The sequence below is a fragment of the Oncorhynchus mykiss genome, chromosome 4 (genome assembly GCF_057628025.1).
Source record: "Oncorhynchus mykiss isolate SJ-2025 chromosome 4, ASM5762802v1, whole genome shotgun sequence".
NCBI classification, from domain to species: Eukaryota; Metazoa; Chordata; class Actinopteri; order Salmoniformes; family Salmonidae; genus Oncorhynchus; species Oncorhynchus mykiss.
This window is the reverse complement of record NC_143025.1, coordinates 7,954,289-7,962,500: the sequence shown is the minus strand read 5'-3', so window position 1 is coordinate 7,962,500 and position 8,212 is coordinate 7,954,289. Positions and strand designations below refer to the sequence as shown.

Genomic DNA, 8,212 nt, shown 5'->3' with positions numbered 1-8,212 from the left:
TCTCTCTTCATGTGGTGTTGTGGTGTCTCTCTTGCTGTGATGTTGTGGTGTCTCTCTTCATGTGGTGTTGTGGTGTCTCTCTTGCTGTGGTGTTGTGGTGTCTCTCTTCATGTGGTGTTGTGGTGTCTCTCTTCATGTGGTGTTGTGGTGTCTCTCTTCGTGTGGTGTTGTGGTGTCTCTCTTGCTGTGATGTTGTGGTGTCTCTCTTCATGTGGTGTTGTGGTGTCTCTCTTCATGTGGTGTCTCTCTTGCTGTGATGTTGTGGTGTCTCTCTTCGTGTGGTGTTGTGGTGTCTCTCTTGCTGTGATGTTGTGGTGTCACTCTTCATGTGGTGTTGTGGTGTCTCTCTTGCTGTGGTGTTGTGGTGTCTCTCTTCATGTGGTGTTGTGGTGTCTCTCTTCATGTGGTGTTGTGGTGTCTCTCTTGCTGTGGTGTTGTGGTGTCTCTCTTCATGTGGTGTTGTGGTATCTCTCTTCATGTGGTGTCTCTCTTGCTGTGATGTTGTGGTGTCTCTCTTCGTGTGGTGTTGTGGTGTCTCTCTTCATGTGGTGTTGTGGTGTCTCTCTTCATGTGGTGTCTCTCTTGCTGTGATGTTGTGGTGTCTCTCTTCGTGTGGTGTTGTGGTGTCTCTCTTGCTGTGATGTTGTGGTGTCTCTCTTCATGTGGTGTTGTGGTGTCTCTCTTGCTGTGGTGTTGTGGTGTCTCTCTTCATGTGGTGTTGTGGTGTCTCTCTTCATGTGGTGTTGTGGTGTCTCTCTTCATGTGGTGTTGTGGTGTCTCTCTTCATGTGGTGTCTCTCTTGCTGTGATGTTGTGGTGTCTCTCTTCGTGTGGTGTTGTGGTGTCTCTCTTGCTGTGATGTTGTGGTGTCTCTCTTCATGTGGTGTTGTGGTGTCTCTCTTGCTGTGGTGTTGTGGTGTCTCTCTTCATGTGGTGTTGTGGTGTCTCTCTTCATGTGGTGTTGTGGTGTCTCTCTTGCTGTGGTGTTGTGGTGTCTCTCTTCATGTGGTGTTGTGGTGTCTCTCTTCATGTGGTGTCTCTCTTGCTGTGATGTTGTGGTATCTCTCTTCGTGTGGTGTTGTGGTGTCTCTCTTGCTGTGGTGTTGTGGTGTCTCTCTTCATGTGGTGTTGTGGTGTCTCTCTTCATGTGGTGTTGTGGTGTCTCTCTTCATGTGGTGTTGTGGTGTCTCTCTTCATGTGGTATTGTGGTGTCTCTCTTGCTGTGATGTGTGTTTGTTCTATATTGAAATTGTATTTTTTATTCCAGCCCCGTCCCTCGCAGGAGGCCTTTTGCCTTCTGATAGGCCGTCATTGTAAAAAAATAATTTGTTCTTAACTGACTTGCCTAGTTAAAAAAAGGTTCAATAAAATGCGTTCATATTTTTGACGACTTTTACTTTTACTTCACTACATTCCTAAAGAAAATAATGTACTTTTTACTCCGTACATTTTTCCTGACACCCAAAAGTACTCGTTACATTATGAATGTTTAGCAGGACAAAAATGGTTTAGTTCACACACTTATCAAGAGAACATCCCTGGTCATCTCTACTGCCATTATCAAGAGAACATCCCTGGTCATCTCTACTGCCCTTATCAAGAGAACATCCCTGTTCATCTCTACTGCTCTTATCAAGAGAACATCCCTGGTCATCTCTACTGCTCTTATCAAGAGAACATCCCTGGTCATCTCTACTGCCCTTATCAAGAGAACATCCCTGGTCATCTCTTACTGCCCTTATCAAGAGAACATCCCTGGTCATCTCTACTGCCCTTATCAAGAGAACATCCCTGGTCATCTCTACTGCTCTTATCAAGAGAACATCCCTGGTCATCTCTACTGCTCTTATCAAGAGAACATCCCTGGTCATCTCTACTGCCCTTATCAAGAGAACATCCCTGGTCATCTCTACTGCCTCTGATCTGGCGGACTCACTAAACACAAATGCTTTGTTTGTAAATGATGTCTGAGTGATAGAGTATGCCCCTGCTATCTGTAATTTTTTACATTTACCTTTTAAACACAAACAATTGTTCCATCTAGTTTGCTTAATATAAGGAATTTGTAATGATTCTGATAATTAAGTACATATTTGCAATTACATTTACTTTTGATACTTGAGTATATTTAAATCCTCAAGAAGTATTTCACTGAGTGACTCACTTTCACTTGAGTCATTTCCTATTAAGGTATCTGAACTTTTACTCAAGTATGTAAAATTGGGTACTTTTTCCACCACTGAACAACTGTAACACGTTAGGAGTGTCTTCATCCATTGTCAAACTGTTGCATTTATCAGATTCGTTTTTTTTTTTTTACCTTTTAACAATTTTGATGACTCTTGATCAATGCTCATTCGTTTTTTTTTTCTTCGTTTTTTTTCAGCAGTCCACACTTCTCTTGTATTATCAGGGAACAGCTGACTTTTATTTATAACAGTAACATTCTTTCCGTTTATTAAGTTGTTAATTAAGAGGTGATGTGGTTGAAATACAATACTAATATAATATATAATAATGTTATTCTAACTGTATCAGCGCTCCCTGTTTCAATGTGCCTGCATGGGTGGCTGTGTGGAACTGGGAGGGTGGCCACTAGTGGTCTATAGTAGAATTGCAGTCTGGCTTTTCTCTGGAACACAAAAAGAACCACGAGACGAGAAAGGCTAAATAAAATCACAAATTCCATTCACTTGGCTTTATGTGTGTTTCAGAATATTTTTGGGATGTTACTTAGGGGCATTTCTAATCATTTATTATAGTTTCAGCTATCAGACACGTTTACTAAAAAGGATTTTGTTATGCTAAGTTCTGCAGAATTGCATCCTGGGAAAATGGAAAAACACTCATATTTTACGAGTAAAATAACAGTTCAAACGTGTTTTCACCTCTCCATCTACTAGCAGACAAAATAACACTGAACGTTCATTTAATTGATTTGCTTTTTTCTCAATAGCCGTGGTGCTATAACCATTAGACTAAAACGTTTGCACGGGAAGCACTATCCCACATTACTCATGTACAACTCATACTTACCTGGCAAGGTAGACACCGTGATCAAGAAGGCGGTTCACCCAGGGCGAGGCTCAGCCATTGCACTCCGGCTGTGCTGACCCCTGCGAATTTCTCAAATGTGGAAATCTCGATTGCATAATTTCTGGTAGTGGGGGACTGCGTTCGCGCTCTCCCCTGATTTCACTGTGAAAGAAAGCTGATGCTTTGACATGAAGGTATCTACCTTATTTACAATTTGGTTATTGTTTTTTTAATAGCGCTGCTGTTTACAGATCCAGAGTCCGATGTCCATCGCTTTGCTCGGTGCTGTATCCGATTCACGTGCGGTTTTCTAATATGTGCAAAATATTCATCAAATCACCTCTGCTTAGTCTAATACAGTGATAACAAAAAGAGACCAAAAACGATTTAGTCCAATCACCGTACGCCAAAATATGATGTGGCTGTCCACGTTTCTGATTTGTGTGTGTGCGTGTTGGTGCAAGTGGGAAACATGTTAACTCACCCTACTTGTTGAGAAACACCAATGCCATCATCCTCTCTTTCATGTTGACAAAACGGTCTATCACTCTGTCATACAGTAAGTACACACTTTTATTTGTTGTTGTCCAAGGCTACCTTTATACAATGCTTGCTCGCTAACCCAACTTCCTTTCATGGGCAACGTTAGCTAGTTAACATTATTAGCCTTCTACATCTAGCTATATATTGAACTTCCATCATCTCGGGCCAGGGGCACAACAATGTATGTATTAATGGTTGGATCAGAAAGCATCAGATAAATGGCGCTGTTTCACTCGCTCGGATGCTTTCTCCTGTGAGATACATTCAGCCTCTTGCGAATTCAAGGAAAATTAGGAAACAAAAGATACATTATTTTTTAATTTTTTTTTAAATTGGGAAGCCTGTCTTCCCTTTGGCATCCACGAATAGACGCCACTGGAAACAGATCCATACTTGTCAGCCTGACATCAGTCACTTCTCCTCTGCAGTCCTGGAGACACCGCAGCAGCTCTTATATCCGGTCTCAGATGCCTTCCCACCCAGTAAAACGGGGTTCCTCAACTAACAGCCCGCGGGTGATTTTTCATTTCATCAGATTATCCTGCCAACCTCCAGAGGGAGTCAGACGCAATTGTGTCTGGATATTTTACAAGTGTAGACAGATCTGGACAGTGAAACTACACTGCTCAAAAAAATAAAGGAAACACTAAAATAACGCATCCTAGATCTGAATGAATGAAATATTCTTATTAAATACTTTTTTCTTTACACAGTTGAATGTGCTGACAACAAAATCACACAAAAATGATCAATGGAAATCAAATTTATCAACCCATGGAGGTCTGGATTTGGAGTCACACTCAAAATTAAAGTGGAAAACCACACTACAGGCTGATCCAACTTTGATGTAATGTCCTTAAAACAAGTCAAAATGAGGCTCAGTAGTGTGTCTGACCTCCACGTGCCTGTATGAATTCCCTACAACGCCTGGGCATGCTCCTGATGAGGTGGCGGATGGTCTCCTGAGGGATCTCCTCCCAGACCTGGACTAAAGCGAGACATGATGTCCCAGATGTGCTCAATTGGATTCAGGTCTGGGGAACGGGCGGGTCAGTCCATAGCATCAATGCCTTCCTCTTGCAGGAACTGCTGACACACTCCAGCCACATGAGGTCTAGCATTGTCTTGCATTAGGAGGAACCCAGGGCCAACCGCACCAGCATATGGTCTCACAAGGGGTATGAGGATCTCATCTCGGTACCTAATGGCAGTCAGGCAGTCGGGCCAGTCCATAGCGTCAATGCCTTCCTCTTGCAGGAACTGCTGACACACTCCAGCCACATGAGGTCTAGCATTGTCTTGCATTAGGAGGAACCCAGGGCCAACCGCACCAGCATATGGTACATATGGTCTCACAAGGGGTCTGAGGATCTCATCTCGGTACCTAATGGCAGTCAGGCTACCTCTAGCGAGCACATGGAGGGCCCCCCAAAGAAGGGCTATGCGCCAGTGGCGAATTTGCCAATCTTGGTGTTCTCTGGCTGTAAGCCCAACCCCCACCTGTGGATGTCAGGCCCTCATACCACCCTCATGGAGTCTGTTTCTGACCGTTTGAGCAGACACATGCCTGCTGGAGGTCATTTTGCAGGGCTCTGGCAGTGCTCCTCCTGCTCCTCCTTGCACAAAGGCAGAGGTAGCGGTCCTGCTGACAGACACAGCAAACCTTCTTGCCACAGCTCGCATTGATGTACCATCCTGGATGAGCTGCACTATCTGAGCCACTTGTGTGGGTTGTAGACTCTGTCTCATGCTACCACTAGAGTGAAAAAGCACTGCCAGCATTCAAAAGTGACCAAAACATCAGCCAGGAAGCATAGGAACTGAGAAACGGTCTGTAGTCACCAACTGCAGAACCACTCCTTTATTGGGGGGGGTGTCTTGCTAATTGCCTATAATTTCCACCTGTTGTCTATTCCATTTGCACAACAGCATGTGAAATGTATTGTCAATCAGTGTTGCTTCCTAAGTGGACAGTTTGATTTCACAGAAGTGTGATTGACTTGGAGTTACATTGTGTTGTTTAAGTGTTCCCTTTATTTTTTTGAGCAGTGTATTTAAATAATACATTTTCCCGCCCTCTAAAAGTACTGACAGGTGGCACCGTTGACTGATTACATCAATATCCTTCTTACAATAAATTAATCATATTTTGAAAGACTAACTGAAAATAATTTTTTGCATACAGAAAAGGACTGGGAAATCTGGTCACAATACAGACACATTTAAAAAAAAATTCCATGTGTAGATGTAACAGTATATCTTCACGTCCATCCCCTCGCCCATACCCGCGCTCGAACCTCGCCCATACCCGCGCTCAAACCTCGCCCATACCCGCGCTCGAACCTCGCCCATACCCGCGCTCGAACCTCGCCCATACCCGCGCTCAAACCTCGCCCATACCCGCGCTCGACCCTCGCCCATATCCGCGCTCGACCCTCGCCCATACCCGCGCTCAAACCTTGCCCATACCCGCGTTCGAACCTCGCCCATACCCGTGCTCGAACCTCGCCCATACCCGCGCTCGAACCTCGCCCATACCCGCGCTCGAACCAGGGACCCTCAGCACACAGACAACTGTCACCCACGAAGCATCGTTACCCATCGCTCCACACAAGCCGCGGCCCGTGCAGAACAAGGGGAACCACTACTTCAAGGGCTCAAAGCGAGTGACGTCGCCGATTGAAATGCTATTGGGGCGGCAGGGTAGCCTAGTGGTTAGAGCGTTGGACTAGTAACCGGAAGGTTGTGAGTTCAAACCCCCGAGCTGACAAGGTACAAATCTGTCGTTCTGCCCCTGAACAGGCAGTTAACCCACTGTTCCCAGGCCGTCATTGAAAATAAGAATTTGTTCTTAACTGACTTGCCTGGTTAAATAAAGGTAAAATAAAATTAGCGCGCACCACCGCTAACTAGCTAGCCATTTGACATCCATTACATAGACATCCTGGAAATATGGGCACAATGTGCATTCGGGAAAGTATTCAGACCCCTTCACTTTTTCCACATTTTGATACGTTACAGACTTATTCTAAAATCAATTGAATAGTTTTTTCCTCATCAATCTACACACAATTCCCCATAATGACAAAGCAAAAAAAATGAACAATTCAGGCCAAAAATAGTTACATCTTGGTTTCATGAGGCAAGAGAATTTTGTTTCTCGTGGTCTGAGAGACTTTTAGGTGTCTTTGGCATATTCCAATCGGGCTGTCATGTGCCTTTTACTGAGGAGTGGCTTCTGTCTGGCTACGATACCATAAAGGCCTGATTGGTGGAGTGCTGCAGAGATGGTTGTCCTTTTGGAATGTTCTCCCATCTCCACAGAGGAACTCTGGTGCTCTGTCAGTGACCATTGGGTTCTTGGCCACCTCTCTGACCAAAGCCTTTCTCCCCCAATTGCTCAGTTTAGCCGGGCAATCAGCTCTAGGAAGAGTCTTGGTGGTTCCAAACTTCTTCCATTTAAGAATGATGGAGATCACTGTGTTCTTGGGGACATTCAAAGCTGCATACATTTTTGGTACCCTTCCTCTGATCAGTGCCTCGACACAATCCTGTCTCGGAGCGCTTCGGACAATTCCTTCGACCTCATGTTTTGGTTTTTGCTTTGACATGCAACTGTCAACTGTGGGACCTCATATAGACAGGTGTGTGTCTTTCCAAATCATGTCCAATCAATTGACTTTATCACAGGTGGCCTCCAATGAAGTTGTAGAAACATCGTAAGGATGATCAATGGAAACACGATGCACCTGAACTCAATTTCGAGTCTCATAGCAAAGATTCTGAAATACTTGTGTAAATAAGGTATTTTCTCTTTTTATTTTTAATACGTTTGCAAAAATAAAATAAAAAACCTGTTTTCGTCTTGTCATTCTAGGATATTGTGTGTAGATTGAGGAACATTTTTTTATTTAATCCATTTTAGAGTAAGGCTGTTATGTAACTAAATGTGGAAAAAGTCAAGGGGTCTGAATAGTTTCCGAAGGCAGTTTAGAATTAAGGGGTCTGAATACTTTCCGAAGGCAGTTTAATATTATAGATTCAATAAACAAAGTAATGAACAAAAAGTCCCTCCTACCATGATACGTTGTATGATAGGCAGACGTAGACCTATCCATAGCCTGCAATACCTCCTATAGTCTTAGAAAAAAAGATGCTATCTAGACCCTGAAACAGTTCTTCGGCTGTAGGACAACCCATAGGACAACCCTTTTGAAGGAGGCTTTTTGGTTCCAGGTAGAACCCTTTTGGGGTTCCATGTAAAACCCTTTACATAGAGAGTTCTACATGGAACCCAAAAGAGTTCTAAATGTAGCCAAAAAGGGTTCTACCTGGAACCAAAAAAGGTTCTACCCAGAACCAAAAAGGGTTCTACCCGGAACCAAAAAGGGTTCTACCCGGAACCAAAAAGGGTTGTCCTTTGGGGAAAGCCGAAGATCCCTTTTGGAACCCTTTTTTCTAAAAGTGAATAACTCTTGACTGTCCTCTGGAAGAACACTAGAGCCTCGTCCAGCCTGTGTAGTGCCTTGTACACCAGGCCCATGTGGAAAGAGAGGTCTCCAATGACCTCAGTCCAGCCACTGCTGTTTCAAGAATCTCCCCAGGCACTTCAGACCCTCTGGGGTTTACCTACC

At 44.1% G+C, this 8,212-nt stretch overlaps 1 non-coding gene across 1 annotated transcript; it reads left to right on the top strand.

Annotated features, from left to right (window-relative positions):
• The first annotated feature begins 3,027 nt into the window (after positions 1–3,027).
• LOC149983685 (U1 spliceosomal RNA) lies at positions 3,028–3,191 on the top strand. The gene has a single exon (XR_016495691.1). It is a non-coding gene; the product is annotated as a U1 spliceosomal RNA (small nuclear RNA).
• Positions 3,192–8,212: the final 5,021 nt, after the last annotated feature.